This window comes from Capricornis sumatraensis, chromosome 1, assembly GCF_032405125.1.
Source record: "Capricornis sumatraensis isolate serow.1 chromosome 1, serow.2, whole genome shotgun sequence".
Classification (NCBI taxonomy): Eukaryota; Metazoa; Chordata; class Mammalia; order Artiodactyla; family Bovidae; genus Capricornis; species Capricornis sumatraensis.
The window spans coordinates 128,402,578-128,428,258 of NC_091069.1; positions in this window are offsets into that span (position 1 = coordinate 128,402,578).

Sequence of the window (25,681 nt, forward strand, 5' to 3'; positions counted from 1 at the left end):
CTTGGAGGGGGGATCTTATTTTAATGGTAGTAAAAACAGGGCTCCTTATTAAGGTAAAACTGATGTGCTATAATTATATACCTCCCCTCCCCTTTACTCTGCTTCTATTTCTTACTCTGTGTTTCTCTTTCAGCTTCTCTAGGCTAATTCCCTTCTTAAAGCCACTGTTGGGCTTCTCGCTCTTCACTCCTTGTCACAGCTTTAGGACAGGTTCCATAAGCATCACACCTTCTGATGGCTGCCACTTAACTTCTTTTGGAACAGGGGTGACTCTACATCTTCAGGACCCTCACTTCCCAGAATAAGGGTGCTCACTGGTTTAGGAAGGTGCCAGGTCCACACAAAGAAAAAACAGCAAGGAATCCAAGGCTTCCAAAAGACAGATGGATCCCTTTCTGCCTGGAGGAGCATCTGTGTGGGAATACAAACAATGGAGATGATAATGACCCTGTCATTAAAACCTCTGGGATTTAATCAGGAGGGAAATCGGTGACAAAGCAAGCCAAATGTTAGAGGACAAAGTCCAACCTTCTCTGCCTCTGTGTACAAGTCCTTTGGGACCTGGGCCTCCCAACCTCTGAAACTTCCTCTCCAGCTAATCCTGACCTGGGTGAGTGCATTCTCAAGCGTGTCAAGATCCTTCTTGCTTCTCTACACTGATATCTAACTCTCCTTTCACCTGGAGGACCAGCCCCACCTGGTCAGCCTGGCAAGCTCCTTCTCCCCCAGTTCAGATTTAACTCTATCGCTCCTTCAGGTGAGTTTTCCTTATTTGCTTAAGGTAGTTCTGCACATTTTCTCATTTATCTCTTTGCTCCAAATGCATACGTAGAGGAAGGCAGGAAATACGGTCTGACTGTCTCTAGCACTTACCTGTACAGTCTGACTCCTACTAGGTACTTAATAAGGAGAAGGTGCTTGAGTGACCAGAAGCATAAAAAGGTAATTAAGCACTTCTGTTCTGCTATTAGACAGATCTGAGTTCACATCCAGCCCTGGTACTCACTACGCAGGTGATCTTATTAAATTTCTGTAAGCTTCAGGGTTTTTATATATATATAATACCTACCTTAGAGGCATACTGCTATGATAAAAAGTGGTATATGAGAGATGCAATTAGACTACAAAAACAGTAATATTGTCATTATTACTAAGAATAGCCTAAATATAATAGAGTTCAATTTCATATGTCCAAGCTGAGGATATAATGAATAGAAGAGGAATAAGTCAGATGTCGGTAAACTCCAGGAAAGTTCTAGAGGAAGGAACTTTCAAAATTTAAAGGTGTAATGAAGACAGAAGGCATAGACTGGAGAACAAAAATATAGTAAGTCCCCTACATAGAACCTTCAAGTTAGTTGTGAACTTCCAAAGGTGTGAAGTGTGTTCACATGTCCAAAACCGTGTTAGTGCACGTGTCTTGTGTACATTGTCTTGTGTGCGTATCCTCTACACGTGGTCACGCTTTTGTGTACTTTACTGTACAGTACTGTGCAGCGTACAGTAATGCTGCATCTTTATTTCAAGCCCAGAATGTCTGGAAGCAAGAGCATCAGTAGAATTGAATCCAGCCAGGAACCAGAACCTGTGCCATCCATATGGCTCAAGTGAAACTGCAGCTTCACCTCCACGTCCTATTGCTGACAATCCTTCAGCTCTACCATCTCCCATTGCCTTCCCTCATCCAGTCAGTAACACTTCTTGCTTGTTCACTTGCTGCCAGCCCCTGTACACTGTACTGTACAGCCCCAGTGCACTGTACTACTGTACTTTTCAAGGTACTGTACTGTAAGATCAAACATGTTTATTTTTTGTTTCTTTTTTATGAATTACTTGTGTGAAAAGAATTATAAGCCTATTACAGTATAGCACTACCTAGTTGCTTGTGTTAGTTGGTACCTAGGCTAACTTTGTTGGACTTACACAGAAACTGAACTTAGGAACACACTCTTTGAATGAAACTTATTCGCATGTAGGGAACTTACTGTACTGAAGGAAGAAACAATGATACCTGGAGCAGATAAATAGCATTGAAGTATATTGCAGGAGATGACAAAATAATGATGCTGAGACTTAATGGCGGGAGATGGGACATGGATGCCAGTGAAAACTCTAGAGTCATGATATCAAGTGAGTATTGGAAATTTTTCTTACAGTTTTGCCTAAGATCTTTTTGAAACAGGAAGAGATTTGAAGGCAGAGAGAACAAATAAGAAAGACCCCAGTAATCCAGGAACTCTATGTGGGTACCACAGGCTGTCCCTTACAAATGATAATGAGCTGATGCCAAATGAGTTCACTCTGACAATTTTTTTGGAGTGTTATTAACACTTGCTGACGAAAAGCCACTTATTGACTGAAGTTGAAGAAATCAGAAAAACAGCTTTACTTGAGAAGCCTAGAAGTGAGTTAATGGCCAATCCCAAAGGGGAGGAGAGTCAGCAATTTTCAGGCATTTGCTGATCAAGACTTTTGCGTATCTGTGCTCCTGCACATCAAAGAGGACTTCCCGCTGGGTTTGCTTACCCCTTTAACTAAGTCCTTGAATTTAAGGACAGAAGAAGTTCCTGTAAGTGGAGAATTACAAATAGTCAGAAATTGCATTCAGACCAATATAGCTGTTCTTCCTATTAGAAAATGACACAGCTGGAGTATTATTAATGGAGCAAAAATACTACCCACCTGGAGCCAATAATCTTCACCCAGTAGTTGCAAAATCAGAAGGCATCAGAATTCATTTGTGAAGTGCCTCATGTCTATCAGAAAAGAGTGGGATCCAAATGTGAAAAGTGCCTTCACCGAGAGGTTTGATTACTAAGATCAGGATGCCCAGATTGGGTCACAAGGGTCACAAGGCCCTGCCAACAAGACTTCAACCAGAGGGTGAAATTAGAAGAAATCTGTTAGAGAGGGTAAAGCAAGAGAAAGATAAATAGGCTTATCTGCCAGCGTTAAAAAATATGGGCTATAAAATCTGGAAATCTTAACTGTTTCGAAACAGACTTGTAAATTTAAATTGGGTTAGTAGACATTCAGTTCGGTTCAGTTCAGTCACTCAGTCAAGTCCGACTCTTTCTGACCACATGGACTGTAGCACGCCAGGCCTCCCTTTCCATCACCAACTCCCAGAGTTACTCAAATTCATGTCCATTGAGTTGGTGATGCCATCCAACTTCTGTCATCTCCATCTCCTGCCACTTTCAATCTTTCCCAACATCACGGTGTTTTCCAATGAGTCAGTTCTTTGCATCAGGTGGCCAAAGTATTGGAGTTTCAGCTTCAGCGTCAGTCCTTCCGATGAATATTCAGGACTGATTTCTTTTAGGATGGACTGGTTAGATCTCTTTCTGTCCAAGGAACTGTCAAGAGTCTTCTTCAACACCACACTTCAATAACATCAATTCTTTGGTGCTCAGCTTTCTTTATAGTCCAACTTTCACACCCACACATGACTACTAGAAAAAACATAGTTTTGACTAGACAGACCTTTGTTGGCAAAGTAATGTCTCTGCTTTTTAATATATTGCCTAGGTTGGTCATAACTTTTCTTCCAAGGAGCAAATGTCTTTTAATTTCATGGCTGCAGTCTCCATCTGCGGTGATTTTGGAGTCCCCCAAAATAAAGTCTGTTAATGTTTCCACTGTTTCCCCATCTATTTGCCATGAAATAATGGGACCAGATGCCATGATCTTAGTTTTCTGAATGTTGAATTTTAAGTCAACTTTTTCAGTCTCCTCTTTACTTTCATCACAAGGCTCTTTAGTTCTTCTCACTTTCTGCCATAAGGGTGGTGTCACCTGCATATCTGACGTTATTGATATTTCTCCCAGCAATCTTGATTCCAGCTTGTGCTTCATCCAGTCCAGCATTTCTCATGATGTACTCTGAACTCAAGTTAAATAAGCAGGGTGACAATATACAGCCTTGACGTACCCCTTTCCCGATTTTGGATCGGTCTATTGTTCCATGTCCAGTTGTAACTGTTGCTTCCTGACCTGCATACAGATTTCTCAGGAGACAGGTCAGGTGGTCTGGTATTCCCATCTCTTGAAGAATTTTCCACAGTGTGTTGTGATCCACACAGTCAAAGGCTTTGGCTTAGTCAATAAAACAGAAGTAGACATTTTTCTGGAACTCTCTCGCTTTTTCGATGATCCAATGGATGTTGGCAGTTTTAGTAGACATAATAACTAACTAACTAAAAATTACACATGTTTCTGAGCAGTAGAAGTGTGCTTGTCTCCATCTAAGGGACAACGTGTCAGTTTCATAGTTTGTTGCCTAGAGTTGAGACTTAATGCACTGGTGTTTGGAAGTGACTATATTCTTTAGAAGCTGGATCTGAAAATAGTGCCAATAGTTTCCTAGCATTGTGTTCCGTATATTTGCAGAAACCAAAATGAGGTGTTAGTTACTTCAAAGCACTATCTTTAAGTATGTATAAAATGAATTTTAAACAGTTTTTATCTGAAATTTTAACTACTTCTATTTTCCTTTCACAATTATTTAGAGGAAAAAATGAAGCGTTTTAACATTAGGTCTATTTTACTTCATTTCTTATTTTCATTCTGAAAGTTCTAGTACCAACAGATTTGACAGAGCCCATAATCTGGAATCGTTCACTAACAAAATAGCCAAATGGAGGTATACAGTTAAAGATATTAGATACGTACTTTATTTTCTTATAAAATATACTGGTCAAAGATAGCTACTGTTATAAAACCTTACATTTTATGATGCTTTTTAATTCATAGAGCATTTTAACATGTTATTCTCTTTGATAACTATTAGGTACACTATTCTATATGTAAGTAATCAAATTAATTGTGGGATATTTTTGGTATTAAATGACACTTGAACATATTAAAGACAATGGACCATAGTTCTATTTTTTTAACATGTGTTTTTGATTAGTTCTAATAGATTTTTTAGCTCATCCAATGTGCATTGTATCAAAAGTAAATTCATGTGACCTAATGTTATTAAAATGCTATCCTCTGGTTTCCCTCTTCTCTGGAATATACCAGGCACCATGCAGAATATTGCAAGTTTACATAATACGGAAAAGCAATATAAATTTTGAGATAGTAATTCTGTTGTCTTTTCAAGATATACTGCAGTAGACTAATGACTATACATCTCAGCTTTAGCAAGATCCAATTTTCCTTTCTAAACCAAAGAGTCATTCCCAAGATTTAGACTTTCCTTTTGCAAAATTATTCCATTAAAAATACACAAGAAACACCAAGACTGTAAAATAACAAAAATGTGTGGCTGTATACAAAATCATTGTCTTATAATGAAGTGATGCTTCTTTAATCACTTCCAAATTGTACATTCTGATTTCTATGTAACTTCCAGGAAAACACACTGAGTACTGAAAGTTGCACAAGGTGGTTAATTTAATAATTACAGTAAGAGGAAAAGCTTACATTTGTAAGGACAAATTATTAATAATATTTGGTGGGATAATCCTGAAGATGGTGTTCCTTTTATGACTGTCCCTTCTTTAAATGATTTGAAAGAGTCCTAAAACCTAGGCTGATACCCTAAGTAACATGTTTGAAATACTTCACTTTAGCCAGATTCTGAGGTTTTCTTGGAGTAAAACAAAGCATTTGATGTGTACCTTTATTTTGTTTCAAGAGCTCTTTTGGGGTCAGATGTCTCCACTCCATGTGCTTGATTCACTTGAGATAATGTACCACCAGAGCATTCCTTATACTTATGCTGTTTAACCTAAATTAGTGAAAAGACTTAAAATCTCACCATTTTCTAGAAATTATGGCATTGTTTTTCAGTTTCAAAAAAGGATGTTTAACTCATACAAATACATCCAATAATCTCCTAAACTTGTATTTAATCTTGCATACATTTAAATTATTTCATCTTCCTAAAATAAGTACCTACCTCTTTAAGTAAATCTTACCAGTCTACAAAATCCCAATTCAAAACCCACTTCTCCTGGGAAGTCTTCACTATCTCTTCACTTCTGTTTAAAATATGGCACATATTACCTATATATGCATGCTAAGTTGCTTCAATCATGTACTTTATGTGACCCTATGGACCTTAGCCCGCCAGACTCCTTGGCCCATGGGATTCTCTAGGAAAGAATACTGGAGTGGGTTGCCATGCCCTTCTCCAGGGGATCCTCCTGACATGAATCGAACCCTTCTGCATTGGGTCCTTTATCACTAGCACCACCTGAAAAGTCACATATTACCTATACCAATTGTATTTCATGAGTTGACATATGTTTCAGATGTGTTGGTCATACTTCCCCAATTAGACCTCAAGGAGAACAAGGAACAGAATCAACATTAATTGATGAGCTGTAGACAACAGATTGGGCTGCCCACTCTCTATATACCATCCCAGTTAACTGTTCTCTCTATAAGATCAAAGTTTTATGCATCTTGTTTGGCTTCCATATTAGGGCACTACTGGCACTAAAACATACTTGCTTATTTCAAAGATAGTCTTAACTTCCTTCCGTAGATGCTATTATAGCTAGTTAATTCAACTAGCCATTAGTAAAGGTCTTTCTCTCTGAGATTAGCTAATTTTCATGGTTCCGGAGAATTTTTATCATTTTTATAAAAGCGAAACATTTAGAGGAAATGTCATGAGGTGAGATAACTTCAATTTAATGTGTTTTATAAAGACTCTTACCCTCCCTTCCATCCCTTCTAGGGATTTAGTGTGGAAGGGAAAGGTTATAGCACATTCTCAATCCAATTGCTAAATTATGAACTCTAGAATAAAACTATCTGTGTTCAAATTTTTACTCCATCAACTTGAGCAAGTTATTTAAATTTTCTAAAGTTCTTTATCTATAAAGTGTATAAATATACTTTATAAATACATGCTTTATCTGTAAAATATACAGTATAAACCTCTTAAGCATCTGTGAGAACTAAATAAGAAAATGTTTCCAAAAGGACTAGCATTCAGTAAACATTAACTATTATTTCATTATTATTTATAACTTGTCCATACCCATTTCCCCATCTAAGAACTTAAGAAGAATAAATCATAGCCTATCCAAATATCTGAGAGAATATGTACTAGATATCTCAGACTCTATCTTCACTCTCGTTAACCCAGTGTGAAAACCAGAGAGGAGCATAGTTTATCAGACAAAAGACCAGACATATATTCCAACTTTTCCCATATTTTGCCTTGTCTCTCTTCTTTAGTATAACCTGTTTCTTATGTTTGGTTCAGTTCAGTTCAGTCGCTCATTCATATCCAACTCTGCCACCCCATGAACTGCAGCACACCAGGCCTCCCTGTCTATCACCAACTCCAGGAGCTTACCCAAACTCATGTCCATTGAGTCAGTGATGCCATCCAACCATCTCATCCTCTGTCGTCCCCTTCTCCTCCTGCCCTCAATCTTTCCCAGCATCAGGGTCTTTTCAAATGAGTCAGCTCTTCGCATAAGTATCAATATTGGCCAAAGTATTGGAGTTTCAGCTTCAACATCAGTCCTTCCAAAGAACACCCAGGACTGATCTCCTTTAGGATGGGCTGGTTGGATTCACCCTGGTCCAATTTGTTACTGGAGATAAATTCCCCTGTGAATCTGACGTTCTTGATATCTCATCACAGGAAGAATTGAATGAAACACAAAGTGACATGTAAGAAGTGGAATTATTTAGAGAGAAACACACTCCACAGACAGAGTGTGAGCCATCTCAGAATGCAAGATGGCATAGTTTTAAAATATGCAAAATATGGCATAGTTTTATGGTATAGACTGGGTAATTTTATAGGGTAATTTCACTATTCCACTTATTTTGGGGGGGAAGGGGTGCAGATTTCCAGGAATTTGGGCACCATCCACATTTTGGGCTTTCATGGTTAGCCTCAGAACTGTCATGGGACTGGTGAATGTATCATTTAGGGTGCTAATATATTACAAATTGCCTGACTATATGATGAGGCTCAAGGTCTATTGCAAGTCAAATATTCCACCATCTTGAACATAGTTTGTTCTAACCAGTTTTGTTATGTCCTATGGCTATGTCATTCTTTGAGAGGTTGTGTCCTGCCACCTTCTCTCCAGTTTCAGCCCCCTTTTAGCCATTATCCCTGCTTGCCTAAGAAGAGTTGCCATTGCTCTCTTTGTTTCTTCTCATTCTTGGCCATCTACTGAGAATGAATCTGCCAGGCTGATTCTTCTGATCTGTGATGCAAACTCAAAAGAAAAGTGATGGAAATTAAAAAAAGAAGCAAAATCCCAATCAAACAACCACAAAATTCTAGTGCTCAGACTGGCTCAGAGGAAAGAGTCTCAGGGAGTTTTGGAAGTAAGAAGCATGAGAGTAACTACTACATTAAAAGCAAAAACAGAAAGGATTTAAGAGACAATGCATTGGGCCTCTGTTCTCTTTGTGGCATCCTAGAAATAGGGATAGGGGAATTTAGTTATTTGGAAATAAATTTTTGGTTTCAAATCTGTAATTCTGAAACTGGACAACATGGTCTATGGCTTTATAATAACTTCCTAAGCTAACAATTACCTAAGTGTATTACTGAAATTTATTCAGTTTTCATTCCAATTGCAAAGAAAGGCAATGCCAAGAATGCTCAAACTACCACACAACTGCACTCATCTCACATGCTAGTAAAGTAATGCTCAAAATTCTCCAAGCCAGGCTTCAGCAATACGTGAACCGTGAACTTCCTGATGTTCAAGCTGGTTTCAGAAAAGGCAGAGGAACCAGAGATCAAATTGCCAACATCTGCTGGATCATGGAAAAAGCAAGAGCGTTTCAGAAAAACATCTATTTCTGCTTTATTGACTAGGCCAAAGCCTTTGATTGTGTGGATCACAATAAACTGTGGAAAACTCTGAAGGAGATGGGAATACCAGACCACCTGACCTGCCTCTTGAGAAACCTGTATGCAGGTCAGGAAGCAACAGTTAGAACTGGACATGGAACGCCGGACTGGTTCCAAATAGGAAAAGGAGTATGTCAAGGCTGTATATTGTCACCCTACTTATTTAACTTATATGCAGAGTACATCATGAGAAATGCTGGGCTGGAAGAAGCACAAGCTGGAATCAAGATTGCCGGGAGAAATATCAATAACCTCAGATATGCAGATGACACCACCCTTATGGCAGAAAGTGAAGAGGAACAAAAAGCCTCTTGATGAAAGTGAAAGAGGAGAAGAAGCTGGCTTAAAGCTCAACATTCAGAAAACGAAGATCATGGCATCCGGTCCCATCACTTCATGGGAAATAGATGGGGAAACAGTGGAAACAGTGTCAGATTTTGTTTTATGGGGGCTCCAAAATCACTGCAGATGGTGATTGCAGCCATGAAATTAAAAGATGCTTATTCCTTGGAAGAAAAGTTATGACCAACCTAGATAGCATATTCAAAAGCAGAGACATTACTTTGCCAACAAAGGTCTATCTAGTCAAGGCTATGGTTTTTCCAGTGGTCATGTATGGATGTGAGAATTGGACTGTGAAAAAAGCTGAACGCCAAAGAACTGATGCTTTTGAACTGTGGTATTGGAGAAGACTCTTGAGAGTCCCTTGGACTGCAAGGAGATCCAACCAGTCCATTCTGAAAGAGATCAGCCCTGGGATTTCTTTGGAGGGAATGATGCTGAAGATGAAACTCCAGTACTTTGGCCACCTCATGAGAAGAGTTGACTCATTGGAAAAGGCTCTGATGCTGGAAGGCAGGAGGAGAAGGGGACGACAGAGGATGAGATGGCTGGATGGCATCATTGACTCAATGGACGTGAGTCTGAGTGAACTCTAGGAGTTGGTGATGTACAGGGACGCCTGGCATGCTGCGATTCATGGGTCACAAAGAGTCGGACGCGACTGAGCAACTGAACTGAAGGGAAGAAAATTTGCAGGCATATTTGTAGTGGTGTACTATCAAAATTCTTTCTGCTCATGTTGACCAGATAGCTTAAGCCTTGGGTTCCACTAAGACAATCAATGAATCTATTCAATCAGCCTTAAACAACTGCATTCATTGAGTCACATTATCCATCTGCATTTGTAATTTTTTCTACACATTTAAAAGTACTTACTAGTTCTCTTATTTTGTATTTTGTGTGCACATTAGTAGCTCAGTTGTGTCCTACTCTTTGTGATCCCATGGACTGTAGCCTGCCAAGCTCCTCTGTCCATGGAATTCTCCAGGCAAGAACACTAGAATGGGTGACCATTAGCTTCTCCAGGGGATCTTCCCCACCCAGAGATTGAACCCAGGTTTCCCACATAGCAGGTAGATTCTTTACCACCTGAGCCACCAGGGGAACCCATTTTACATTTTATACCACATGTTTCTGCTTCTTTGTCTTCAGGAGAATCTTTAAATCCTTAAACACTTTGGAAAAGTAAGATTTTTGTTACTGAATTCAAGCTCTTGTGCCAGATGCACGATGTTGTTGCTTAGCTGCTTCAGTCACATCCAACTCTTTGCAACCTATGGACTGTAGCCCACCAGGCTCCGCTGTCTATGGAACTGTCCAAGCAAGAATGCAGGAGTGGGTTGCCATTTCCTCCTCCAGGGGATCCTCCTGACCCAGGGATTAAACCTGCATCTTTTGTGTCTCCTGCATTGGCAGGCAGATTCTTTACTACTAGTGTCAACCAGTGAGCCCAAACAAACCTAACCATTGAAATGTGGAGCAGAGAAAGGTTTATTGCAGGGCCACACAAAGAGAGACGGTGGCTTATGCTAAAAAAAAAAAAAAAAAAAAGGAACATTCTGATGTTTGTCTTTTTAGGAGAAGTTTTTAACAGAAAAAATCTGGGGTAAGGGTTGTAATGTGTGTGATTTTCCTCTGATTGGTTGGTGGTGAGGTAACAGGGTGGTGCTCCAGGAATCTCGTGCTTAGTCTGGAGTTTTCATCCTCCACTTGGGTAAAGGCTTTAGTTCTAGGCAAAAGAACTGAATGATATTGCTCTGTATTTTCCTTGAGAAGGAACCAAGATCCTGCCTCAAAGCTTCACTATTGTTTCTTGACCACTCCCTCACTTATTCCTGCCTTCACTCCCTTCCCTGATTAGCAACTGTTTGAATCTGCCCTTTGGAACTCAGAAAAGGTCAATGAGGCTGAATGAGGTCTATATCTTACAAATAGGAAATGAGGAATAAGGAAAGGATTTGTAATGGGGAGGGCACCACAGGGTCCTGCTCAGTTTCATATTCCCGCAGCAATCATTATTAGCCTTTGGGTTCTTAAGAATGAATGGTCCCTAAGAAACAGAAACAGAGTATATATGTGTAACAGGAGGGAAAGGGGCAGGGCACAACTTTTGAAAGATGCCATAGTCCAAGCATACAACATAAACTGATTAGAATCAAACGGGACCAAGATGGCAGACAAGTCGACTTGGATTAGAGCTCAGGTGGTAAAGAATCTGCCTGCAATGCTGGAGACCTTGGTTTGATCCCTGGGTCGGGAAGATCCCCTGAGGAAGGAAATGGCAACCTGCTCCAGTATTCTTCATTCTTGCCTGGAGAATCCTGTGGACAGGGGAGCTTGATGGGCTACAGTCCTTGGGGTCACACAGAGGGGGACACGACTGAATGACTAACACTACTACTACTGAAAGTGGCTCTCTGTGACCCCATGGACTGTACAGTGCATAGAACTCTCCAGGCCAGAATACTGGAGTGGGGAGCCTTTCCCTTCTCCAGGGGATCTTCCCAAACCAGGGATCGAAGCCAGGTCTCAGATTCTTCACCAGCTGAGCAACAAGGGAAGCTCAGCTTCTAGAGGCACCACAACAGTCCCAAGGCACTGTCAAAAGACCAACGAGTGGGCGGTTGCCTACTTCCTGTAAATCTCCACCCCTTCCCCAAAATTGCTGGAATAATCCTCCCACTCATTAGCACATGAAATTACCCATAAAAACTAACCACACCATGTTTCACAGCCACACTTGCCCTCTGAGATGGCCCACACTCTGCCTGTGGGGTGTGCTTCTCTCTGAATCTGAATAAATCCACTTCTTACCTATCACTTGTCTCTCCCTGAATTCTTTCTGTGATGAGACATTGAGAACCTGAGGTTCATTAGGTCCTGAAACCAAATACCATGCGTTTTGGCTGGGTTCTAGTCCCAGCACATGGGTTCAAGTCCCAATCTGGGGTAAATGGTTTCAAACGTATCATTATATTAATTCCAGACTGGACTTCTCCTTCTCATTCTAGTGCTTTCCCCACAAATCCTTCAGTTTATTATTCTAAAACAACCTATCTATCATCTGTCAACCTAAAATTTGATTGCTGAATTGTAGCAGAATATGTCACTACAAAATATGTCATTTTGGTATAATGATTATTTTGCGCTCAAGAAAATTAAGAAAAATCAGAAAAAAAGAAAAGCTCTTTACCTATTTGTCTAAGCAGGACATAAATTTATAAAACTGTTTCCCCCCAACCCCCCATCTTGGAAGGATAGAAGTTAATCACCAGAGGCAACTCTAGATCCTTATCAGTCCATAGACAGCACCTGAGAATCCTATGAAACAAATTTTACTGAATAACTATCTTCCATTAGCTTTCCCATGTATTTATATTTATCTTCATATTTATCTTCATAATTTGCTCCCCTAGATGCTCAATGTCCTTTTCCTCTGTCTTACCATTTCCCTAAAAAAATGTATTATTCTTTTGTTAAGGTGCCATACCAACCCAAGTTCTAACCACTGAGTTAGTCATCACTGACTACTTTTATGCGTGTGAACTGTGCATGTGTTAAAAACTTCTGTTTTTATTCTCTTACTGATTATCTCTTGTTTGTCTAACTTACCAGGCATCAGCCAATGAACCTAAGACAAGTAGAAGGAAAATAGTCCCTGTCCCCTACCCCAAATTACCATGCTCATGCTTTAAAACCTCTGTTCGCTTTTTAATTACTGCTGCTGCTGCTGTTGTTCAGTTGCTAAGTTGTTTCCAACTCCTTGTGACCCTGTGGACTGTAGCACGTCAGGCTCCCCTGTCCTTCACTATCTCCCAGAATTTGCTGAGATTCATGTCCACTGAGTCATGTCCATGGATGCTCTCTAACCATCTCATCCTCTGTCGCCCTCTTCTCCTTTTGCCTTCAATCTTTCTCAGCATCAAGGTCTTTTCCAATGAGCCAGCTCTTTAAATCAGGTCTCCAAAGTATTGTAGCTTCAGCTGCAGCAACAGTCCTTCCTTCTAATGAATACTCAGGGTTGGCATACCTAGAGAATAAAATACCATTTCCATATATGACTCTTCCAAACTAAGCTGCAACCTGTTTTTCCAACCATTCTTTTCCAACACATATTCTCTGTGTGTTAATCACTCAGTCATGTTTAACTCTTTGCAACCCCATGGACTATTGCCTACCAGGCTTCTCTGTCCATGGAATTCTCCAGACTAGAATACTAGAGTGGGTTGCTAGTCCCTTCTCCAGGGGATCTTCCCAACCCAGGGATCAAACCCAGGTCTCCCACATTGCAGGCAGATTCTTAACCTTCTGAGCCACCAGGGAAGGCCCTGAGGCTTTATTTGAGCAAACATCAATTCAAATTGGGCAGCACCAAACTGAAAGGAGTTAAGAATGTTCCATTGACTGGGGTAAAGCTTGTATAGAGAAGATAGGAAAACAGAGCAAAGATGTTATTTGACTGGCTATAGCTTATGGGATTGCTTTATTTGGAAAAGCCTCTTTGGATGTCTGTCATTAGTTGTCCTTAAGCTTCTTTTTCTCAGATTCTAGCATGCTGATCTTGGTTTAGGTTTTGCTTTGCTTACACAGGCCACCAAGGGGTTGGGACTACCCCAGTCTAATGGCCTTGTTTAATTAAATATATATAGATTCAATATATAAAACTTCATATATATACACTTATATACGTATAAAATATATTTTGCCAACAAATGTCCATCTAGTCAAAGCTTTGGTTTTTCCAGTAGTCATGTATGGATGAGAGAGTTGGACTATAAAGAAAGCTGAACACCAAAGAATTGATGCTTTGAACTGCGGTGTTGTTGAAGACTCTTGAGAGTCCCTTGGACAGCAAGGCGATCTAACCAGTCCATCCTAGAGGAAATCAACCCTGAATATTCACTGGAAGGACTGATGCTGAAGCTGAAGCTCCAATACTTTCATCATCTGATGAGAAGAACTGACTCATTTGAAAAGACCCTAATGCTGGGAATGATTGAAGGCAGGAAGAGATGGGGACAACAGAGGATGAGATGGTTGGATGACATCACTGACTCAATGAACATGAGTTTGAGTAAGCTCTGAGAGTTGGTAATGGAAGGGAAGCCTGGTGTGCTGCAGTCCATGGGGTCAGAAAGAGTCGGACATGGCTGAGTGACTGAACTGAACTGAACTGAAAATATATTTATGTAACTATAAAATTTAAAATTTAATATGCATAAACAATCATATAATTTTAATGTCAGATATTTATATTATATATTTAATACATCATTACTTAAACATATATGTTAAAGAAAAATAAAGAGACATGGAGAACTGATCAGGAGTTTCAAAATCTCTAAGACAAAGTCCCAAAAAAGAAAAAAAAAAAAAAAAAAAGAAATTACGCAGGAGAAAATGGAGAAGGCAGAGGAGTATGAGGAGGAGCAAAGTCATGCAAGATAAAGAAAAGACCAAGTGCCAGCTGGGCACAAAATGAAAGATTTATATCTAGGCACCAAAAGAACTAGACATCTCCTTTAGAATTCTCAGTCTGAGGGCAGCAAAAGTGTAAGGGTGCAAAATCAATATATTTTCAAACACAAAATGAGTTATTTTACTTACCACCTCTTTTGAAAAATGTAATTGTGGTTTGTCTTCCAACCAGCAAAGAAAGGAATTGAAGAAATAGAAGTCATAGGATCTAAGAAATAGTGGCCCCAACACAAAAGAACCATGAAAAGAAATCCCCTCAGAGTGGGCTCTGTGGCATGTGAGAAGAAAACTGGTCAGAGGTGGAACATGAATATCAAGGGTTCTAACCACCGTGTTTTTAAGAACAAAAGGATTAACCTCAACATGTAGTAAACTTGAAAGGCAGGATTATCCTGAGGCTGAAATAAAAGCTCAAGTTTCTTCTTTCAGTAAGGACAATTAAAAGAAGATTGGAAACTCAAAGAAAAGAAAAGATCTATGTGAGAAAGCCTCAAAAAATACAAAGAAAAGTGCAATATGGGATGATTTTGAACTCCTCATGGTGTGGAAGGAAAGAAAACCCCTTGACTTTCCCTCTTGCAGTATTGTTTGTCACATGGATAAGGCTTAGTGAAACAGGATTATACCATTCTGCCTAGTTCTGTGGCGATTAATAATTACTGTAATTATAATATTGAAAACATTTATTGGTTCTGAATTTTAAAATATAAAATAGACAAAAGGTTATATATTTAATTAATTATAATGGTAATATATAACTTAAATAATATGAATTTGGCCATGTAAAAAATAATGGCACAGCTAAGAAAATATGGGGGAAAGGAGGCAGCAAGAGGTGGAGAAGCGCTAATTTTTTAATCTTAATATCAGGACTTAAGGACTTAATGCACGTCAACTTTGATAAATACAGTTTGGTAATAACGTGATTAGTACAATATTAAGGGAGTGGAAATCAACTGGAAATAGAGAGTATAAGCTCAGCAAATTCATCACCCTTCATATGAAAAAGTAAAGATATTTTAAGTTGTAAATTTGAGGCTTTACATTTGTTAAACAATTTAAGGTGTTAATGTAAAATGGAGGTATAAATGTACAGTTTAATGCAGGAATTGCAAATTGGTAGCCCACTAGCAAATTCTGCAAAAGAAGCCTTTTTTATATTTTATTTCCCATATAATGTTTGTAAAAATTAAGAAACATAACCAAAACATTCATATTTCCCATTTTTCTTGAGGAAAAAAAGTGGAAGAATGATCTAGCAGCATTTAAAATTGCATTCCTGCATGGGAGCAATTAACCAGAGCTGACAAACAGGCCTCCCTTAGATGGAGCTTGTGCTATGCCATTGAGCACATTCCTCAGCCCTCCACCTGTGTTCCTTATGCCCTGCTTAATTTCTTTACTTTGCCTGCCTGGTCTTTGTGAGACTGAAGTTCATGATCCTCATTGAGAGTTAGGAAGTTAAACACCAGACGAACCACACATGGTTCAAGCTTGGTTCTTCTACGGAAGTGGGAAGAGTATAGTTTGGAAGATAATAATCTTTCAATGCTACCCTTCAGTACAGTTTGAACCAGACTTTCCATTTTTATGTCTGTTTGTCTATTTGTATCTATTGTCTATGTGTGTTTTTTTGTCTATGTATGTCTATGTCTACATCTTATCTGTGCCCGGCCACAAACTGGTTCAGAGACGAAGCTCTGGAAGGAATAAACAGACCCTAGTCTAGAAGAAGGGTCAAATGCAATGGAAGATGACTTTCCAGGTAATAGTTCGGCGCCAGGGGTCCATAGATGTGCATGCTCAGTCGTTTCAGTCGTGTCTGACTCTTTGCAACCCCGTGGACTGTAGCCTGCTAGTCTTCTCTGTCCCTTGAATTCTCCAGGCAAGAATACTGGAATGGGTTGCCGTGGCCTCCTCCAAGGAATCTTCCCAACCCTGGGATTGAACCCGTGTCTCTTATGTCTACCTGCATTGCCAGGGGGGGTCTTTTTTGTTTGTTTTTTAATTAATTTATTTATTTTAATTGGAGGCTAATTACTTTACAATATTGTAGTGGTTTTTGCCATACATTGACATGAATGAGCCATGGGTATACATGCGTCCCCCATCCTGAATCCACCTCCCACCTCTTCTCCATCCCATCCCTCAGGGTCATCCCAGTTAACTGGCCCTGAGCGCCCTGTCTCATGCATCGAACCTGGACACCAGTGGGGTTCTTTACCATTAGTGCCACCTATAAATAAAAGAAAAAATTAGAATGACTTACCTGCTGATGGATGTAATATACTGTTTCTCTGCTCCTGCTTGTGGCCAACTGCTAACTCTCACAAACAACCATGTGCTCCTCTACATTCCCTAGCCTTCTTGGCTGGATGTTGCAGTTAATTGACTAGACTCTTGCAGGCAAAATGTAGGCAGATGTAATATAAGCTAATCCAAAGCCTGACCCATAAACCTTTCCCAAGCAACCTTTCAGATCTCTTTTCCTCCCTCAGCAACTTGAAAGCCAAGTGTTCAAGATGTCTTATCTACAAGACAGAGGGCATCTGTCTCACCCATATTGGACTGTGATGTAAGAAAGAAATGAGATTTTGTTGTGAGATCTGGGGGAATTTCTGTTCCAGCAGTTACTGTTTATTACTTAAACTGGGGCCTCTCTGTTTCAAAATCACCAAGAGGGCTTGTTGAAACACAAATTGCTCACAGGCGATTTAATACTGTCTCCTACATACTGGCATTGAAGACACGCTTATTGTAACTTGTCTGCACTGAAATGAAGACGTAGAAAGCATGGATGATGCCAGATTTTCAAGATGTAACATAAAGGGTGCATTCGTCATCCCTGAGACGAACTATAAGCAGTCCAGAAAGTGATGACTTCAAGTTACCTTGAAGCACAATTTCAATTGCAGCATGATTATGATCTTCTGGGAAACCAGAGGGCAGACAGATCAGCCTCCTCTATTGAGAGGTCAACCCTGTTGAGAAAAATCATGGATCAAACTGCAGGTGAAAGTATAGGAGAGAAAAAAACCTGACACTACCAACAATGGTCCAATGCTATCATAAGAAAGTCACATCGTGGGGTCCTAAGTGCCACCATCTCATACCTATACGTTGCTCTATAACAGTTTTAAATAGGAACTCTTCATTTCTGAATAAAAGGAATAATAAAAAGTTAACTGTCAGAGGAAGGAAAATACCCAGTAGGAATACCACAATTTTAAGTCAAGAACATTGGCAGAAAAAGAATGCATTTCTAATGACCAAGGAGTGACAGGCTCAACCCTAGAGGTTAAAAGCAGTGATTAGACAAAATTCAATTTTCTTCTTCTCTTTTCAGATATGAAAAATGTGCATCTATGTAGTAGGTCTTTCAAAAGTATCTGTCACAACAGTGATTTTACCATATTACCAAATTTGTCACTGTTCTTTTTCAAAAAGGTAGTTTTGCTTCCTCTTCAATAGCTTCACACCCTTCTTGTGCATTCTGCCACAAGCCACACAAACAAGTCTCTCTTTTTATACATAAAGATATAAAATACTATTAGTTTAGGATTTAATGTACTAATATTTAATTTGTTAATTGCTTCATCATAATGTGATACTAAATTATCCATATTTTCCCAGAAACTACTCTTTCTATTTCATTTATTTCCCTTAGATTTTTTGCATAGATGAAATCATAGAAATTTCTGCTTGGACATTGCTATTAATATTCCTGAGCAGAACTTTGTAGCTTCTAGTTATTAACTGAGAGTCAAATGAGAATGGTCTGATTACAGTATTTGATCTTTCCCATTCTACTTGCAATCCAATGGGACATTCACTCTTGATGTTATTAACTCTTCATGTTTCAATTTTAATCTTAGTTCATAAGCCATCTGTTGTCCTTAACTCTACAGGTCAAAAAATAGATTTAGTTTTTCTTCATCCTCTTGAAATCTGATAGCAGATAATGATGAACTAGAATGGATTTTATTACAGTTTTCATGTTCAAAATTTTTAAAATTTCCAACTACTCAGGAAAAGACAGTTTTTAGTTCTATTTTATTCATGTTGTTTTTACAATAGAATTATTAACTATTGATTATTTAAAAAGCATTGAGCTAGGTGCTGATGAAGATTCAAACACCAAGAAGACACAACATTCCCTATCTTCTTAGAGCATAAAGTAGGGGGACTTAACAAGTACTTATGGGCTTTCCTGGTGGCTTAGTCAGTAAAGAATATGCCTGCAATACAGGAGACCCAGGTTCAATCCCTGAGTCAAGAAGATCCCCAGGAGAAGGAAATGGGTACTCACTCCAGTATCCTTGCCTGAGAAATCCCATGGAGAGAGGAGCCTGGTGGGCTACAGTCCATGGGGTCACAAACAGTCGGACACAGCTGAGCAATTAAGCCACCACCAATGTGGTCTGGATAGTTATTTAAATGAGACAACATGTCCCAAATGGAGTCATTTCTGCTAAGTCCACATCACCAAGCCAGGACTTAATACCTAACTTGATTACAGTTTCAGCCTTTCCAGGAGTGGAATCTTAACTCAGTCAGTCTGAAATGACCTGGTCAGCACAAGTGAGGTAACCTTTCTGATAGATGCCTGCTGTCCCCTAAAGGGAGGTGACCTTGCCACAATAAGGTACTCTTTGCTAGTAACTTTCACCCCTTCTGCCTCCCAAAGTCTTCCATTTCATACATCTACTCGGAGCTCCTTTCTATTTGCTAGCTGGAATGTTGCCCAACTGTGAATCATCAGATAAAGTAAAAAAAAATCTTCAAAATTTACCCAGGTGAATTTTTGTTTTTTAACATAGTAAATGTGAAGTTCCTTTGGAAAAGCAGAAGTTAAGCACTATATATCAGAAGGTAAATTGTTTGCAAGAGGAATCAGTGACGGTTTCACGGTCACCTAAATGAGATCTTGAACAAGTAAGTATAGGATATTGATTGCAGAGAAGGCAAGTGTAGATGGGAAGAGAAGGTGGTACTATTCAGAGCATTTCAGGGCTGGAATAACTCTCGAGGGTGCTTATAAAGACAGTGGTGCATATCATTAGTGATAAGGCTGATAGAAGGCATTAAAAAGTTTAAATATAACATTCAGGAGTATGGAGTTTGCCCTGTGGTCCTCAACGGTGTGACAGATGAGTGAGAGATTGACAGTTTTGTTTCAAGAAGATTATATGATGATAAGTGAAGTCGTTCAGTCGTGTCCAACTCTTTGTGACCCCGTGGGCTGTAGTCTACCAGGCTCCTCATCCACGGCATTTTGTACAAATAAATTAAGAAAAGCCTGAAGATCAGATTTAGGTGATGGGAGAGAAATTATGTCAGAAAGCCAAAGGAGGAATCAAAGATAACTCTGAAGTTGAAAGGCTGGTTAACAGGGTGAATGATGACTTTGTATGCTACAAAAAAAAAAGAAGTCAGGAAAGAACCTTGTTTGAGGAAACATGTTACTACAGACTTGTAAGTTTAAAATGATATTGGGATACAGGAGGGGAAAGGCAGAGCGGGTAAGTGCAGAAATGGAGCTGGAGCTCAAAAGAGGGCTGGGCGTTAGTGTGAAAGATTTGGAAAATGGCTAAAGATATAGTGGGGGTGACTGAAATCAAGTGGAAGAGTTTGGAGACAGACAGGTAGAAAGCTAATAGTTATTCAGGACCAGCATCATTTAATTTACTTTATTCATACTAAATTCAAACACTAAAACTGACACAGCTCCCGGAACCTCTATAATAGAGAGAATGCTCAACTAGGTCAAATGTTACAGAAAGAGGTAAATCTAGGGATCTCTGCCTTTGGGATTAAAATCATGACTGAGAGAAACTATGTCTTGTTTATTTCCTCAGGTCAAATGGAGATTTGGCAGTTAGCTAGGTCATCTGACAGAGTCAGAAACGAAACGGGATAATTCCTACCTCCCCCAATCCACCTGGAGTCTGAATCATTGGTTTGGATTTTCCAGAATTGACCACATCGTGTTGTAACACTGTCTTCTGGCTAAACAGCATGCTTCTTAAGGGTAGGGCTTTGGCCTCACAAATGCTTTACCCTTAACGAAGCTTAAGACATTTTTGTTAGAAAAAATAAGTAGTTGAATAACAATGGGCCTCCATTGTATAAAGATCCTAAACCATTTGTAATTAGGAATAAAGGAGAACAAGGATTCAGTTTCAGGACCAGTAGAATGCTGGTGAACAGAGAGCTACTGATGATAAAGATAATTTAGAGGCCCTAGGATTAGACAATAGATCAGTCTTCCCACTGCTATCAGAGAGACAGGCTTCATGGATTAACTGTTATTCCCAATTTACAAATGAGTTTATAGAAGCAGATGGTTAAGTCACTTCTAGAAGACCATAATGTGTCAACAGGAGATCAGAACTTGAAGGAACTGATTTAGCATAGAGCTCAGAGTCTGTAACCTAACTGAGAGTTTCCTTGAAACTCTGAGTCTCAGATAAAGTTTTTCCCTGAGGTATGAAGGTTTTCCCTGAGGTTCATTTTACATGAACAACTCAGAGGCACTATGCACCTTTGGTTGTTACCTTTTTAAAAATTATATCTTCTTAATTAAAGACAAAGTGGGAATTTCTGATTGAAAAATAAAAATAAGAATGGTAAATCTTACCCCACTCCCACCTTCCCCAGAAATAAACATGTGCTGCATAATGGAGAAATATGGGACAAACTATTTACTCATGTCTTATCCAGCACCTTTAAAACGATTAAGTGGATTGTTACCATCCCTTGTAAGAGGTATATTAGATATGGTTTAATAGGTTTATTTCTTCAATACAACTAGGAATAAGCTGAGGTGAAGTCACAGGTTCTTTTCTGACCTCACTGCAATCTTGAAACAGGGCACGGAAGAGTTAACTTGAGGCCCAGACTGTCTCCTGCTGATCAGTAAGGACTGAGAGCTGCAGCTGAATGTCAGTAGCTCCTGTGAACTTGGGTAACCCAGCTGAGCCCTCTGCTTGCCAGTGCTGGAGGAGGTAATCAGCTTGACCCGGGTGACCTTCCTGAGGCCATGTTCTGTCCTGCATCTGGAAGCTGCTTTGCATATGCCTCCTGCTTGGTGCTCTGTTGCACCCCTTTGAGAAGAGCTGAACCTGAGTCAGCCTTAAGAGGAAGCACAATATCAATTAGTCAATGCTGGTGACAGGTTGCACAAGATTGTAGGTGATTAGGAAAAATAAAACATCAGGAAGATTTCCAGGAACAGCTATGACAACGACCCTTCCAGCACTGAAGGTGATATAAGAGTTCTGTCAGCACCTCACAGTTTCTTTGTGGAAGTTGTGTCTCATCAAATGCTTTCAACTTCCTGGTTTTGCTAAATTGATTTGCTATTGTTTTATTGTTTACTTGTCACTATTTTCACTGCATCCCAAGGATGCCACACACCAAATTTCATCATATATTAAGAGTGTATTTCCTATGATTTGTGTTGAATTTTGAAAGAACATTCTATGTATTCTGTTCAGGAAAAGAAACTTGATCAATAATTAAACTCCTCTCTATCTGTGTCTAAATACACTGTCATTAAAAGAATCTTATTCATGAACAGAGAGTGTGAATGCTAATTCCGCTGTTTAACTCCACAGCTTACATAACCAAGTAGAGCACAGCCAACAGTGTGTGCATGCTAAGTCACCTGAGTCATGTCTGACTCTTTGTGACCCTATGGACTGTCGCCCACCATGGGATTCTCCAGGCAAGAATATTGGAGTGGGTTGCCATGCCCTCCTCCAGGGGATCTTCCTGACCCAGGAATCGAACCTGCATCTCTTTCATCTCCTGCATCAGTGGGCTTGTTCTTTACCACTAGCACCACCTGAGAAGTCCATGACTTGTTATATTTTTAAATTTATTGATATATTTTATTTATTTATAGGTCAACATTATAATAAAACTACAATCCATCTCCAAGAACCACAAAAGTCCAAACACAAGGTACCACGCATTCTTGTCCCACAGAGGGAATAATTTAATCATGTGTTTTTGTAATGGACAGAATCACTATTACAAAGACACATGTTCCCATAAAAGTAAGAAAGAGTGGTTTGAATAATAAAGATTACCCTGCTATACAAATCCATAAATAAGTCCCATAACAAATATACAGTTTATACTCCCATGAAAACGGAGCTTAAATGTAACAAAAAGATTTAATTGCCTTAAACCTATGGTGGTGGTTCAAGACTCCAACTCAAAGGCACATTATTCTATACAGCAGCTCGTCTTTGTTCTTACCCTAAAGCAAATTTACAACCAGTTATATTTATTATGTGTGTTCAGTCTTTAGTATGAAGGAATTCTTGATCATGACTAATGACTTTTGCCTTGAAAAAAACTATATGGTGTAATTTCCTTTGGTTTTTATAATAATAATTTTTAAAATCCTTATTTAAGAAATTGCTCCAGAAAAGATGAATTCTTTACCGGATGCTCAGCCATCATCATTACTTAGCAGATCAAAGGAACAAAGAAGATACAGCTTCAGTGTGGGCAAAGGAAACAACCAAAGTTGGAATTCGCAATCTGTGATCAAATACTATAAAATACTGTGTAGCCTTCTTTGGACAAGCACACATGGTTAGACTAGGGAAAAAAAAAAAAAAAAAAAAGCCTGCTAACAAGTCTATATTAAGCTTAACGTTATACTCTCAACTTGGTCCTAAGAGAAACAACACAATTATGAACCCTAAGATGAGCCGAGGCAACAGATGGTAAAGATTACTTGAGGGAGATGACACCTATATATTTGACCACAACTGTCAAACATACACAGAAAAGCTACATAACAACTGCACTTAACCCAGGCTTGCCCGTTTCTGGCTCGAGCATCTTGTAACTGACAGCTTGAATATCTCTAGGCAAGTATCTTAAGAGCACAATTCCCAAGGGAGGCTGATTTTTCAAAACACATGCCCCGTGCCCAAGTAAATCATGCACATAGATGGGGCTCTAACAACTAAGTCAAACTCATAAAATATATTTTTCTTGTTGATTTTTAAAAGCCCGTTAAGATTGGATTGCATGATAGCTAGTCATTTCAGCAAAGTCTAAATTTATACAGAGCATTTGCTTCTAGAAAAGTGTCACGTGTTTGTTTTGACCCTGGAACACTCCTTTTTACAAAAATTTGTAGAATCAATCCCAGTGAAAAGTCAATATAAAAAGCAAATCTGCTTAATCTAATGAGATTGTGTTGTATTGCATTGTAACAGCACAGAAGAAATCGACTGCTTTGTGGGGAGTGTCTTTTTTGTGCTTCTCTGAACTGCATCACCAGCACCACCACCCACGCTTCCTCCAAGGGAGAAAGTGTTAGCTGCTCAGTCATGCCTGACTCTTAGCCATCCCGTGGACTGTAGCCCACCAGGCTCCTCTGTCCATGGACTTCTCCAGGCAAGAATACTGGAGTGGGTTGCCATTTCCTTTTCCGGGAGAACTTTCCAAACCAGGGATTGAACCCCTGTCTCTTGCATTGTAGGCAGATTCTTTACCTTCTGAGCCACCAGAGAAGCCCCGGAAGGGAGAAAAGCTTTGTCAAAAGACTTCCTGGTAAATTAAAAGCACTTTGTGGATAGTAATAGTGCGCATTGCACCAGAATGAGACCTAGTTATTCAGTGTTCTCCAAAATGTGTCCCTGCTAACTCAGGTCAATCAAATGCCTCATACCTGAAATGAACGAGTAAGCTTCCGAAATTGCTCTAGTAACGAGGCTAAGATAAACAAATACACAAATTTTGCATAGCTCCATATTTTACAGTCAAGATATGACTTGCACAGATTAGCCCCCAAAATGGTCTTTTGAGGTTATCCTTATTGAGGATACTAAATGACTGTGTGTTATGCTCTGGGCCCTAGGAAGAGGGATAACTTTCCCTTTGCACAGATATTTATGCAGAGCAGACTCTGAGGCAGACTCTGTGATAAGCAAGGAGAAAGAAAAACAATGAAGACACATGCTTAATCTTAAGGAGTTTCCACTCCAGCTGAAGAAAAAGACAAGGAACAGTTATATGTAATAAAACTGTGTAATGCCATAATAGAACTACGAGTCAAGTTCTGAGAGTGCCCAGAGATGGAGGAAACCATCGGTTTTATCTGAGCCACTAAACGAAGCCTCTCAGCAGAGGTGACCTGAGGCCTTCAGGGATGCCCTTGAACTGGATGTGGGACTGGAGACACGACATATCACTTGAGATGCATGTTTCAGTGTATAATCCTGGTGCTGAAAGCAAGGTAGACAAGGGGAACAAAAAGGGCTAGAAGTCTGGGCAACCAATTTTTAAAATATTTCTAATGTGGAAAATTCCAAACATTCACGAAAGGGAAAAAAATAATAAATAATCCCTCAAATGCCGTTAATCTAGATTTAACAATTCTCAGAATTTGAGTATATTTGTTTCATCTACCTTGTTGTCTTTTCCATTTTTTTTCTTTCCGAGTTTTTAAAAAAAGTATATCCCGGGAATATATCAGTCACCTCCTCTGACTTTATTATATGTATCTCTCAAAAAATGGGCATTGTCTTATTACAAACAAAATTGATGTTAATTAAGGACCATCTGAAGAAGGAAATGGCAACCCACTTCAGTATGCTTGCGGATAATCCCATGGACAGAGGATCCTGGCAGGCTACAGTCCATGAGGTTGCAACTTAGCGACTAAACCACTACCGAGAACCATCTAATAGCTGGCCGTACTGAATTTCTCCGCTTTTTCAAAATTATTGTTTTACATGGTTAGTTCATTAGATTGGCAGCAGATTTTCTTTTTAAAGTCCAAATGCCATTGCATGGACTTGAATAGTATCTCACAGGAGGGCTGAGGGTATTATCTAAATAAATCCTTGTGGAACAGCCCTATACCTAGAACAGTGTCCGGCTCAGAATCAATCCTGTCATTGTTTGCTGAGTTGCACTGACCTGAACTGAATACAGTTTTCAAGTTGAGTACCATTTTATCAGTGTTCAGTTTTG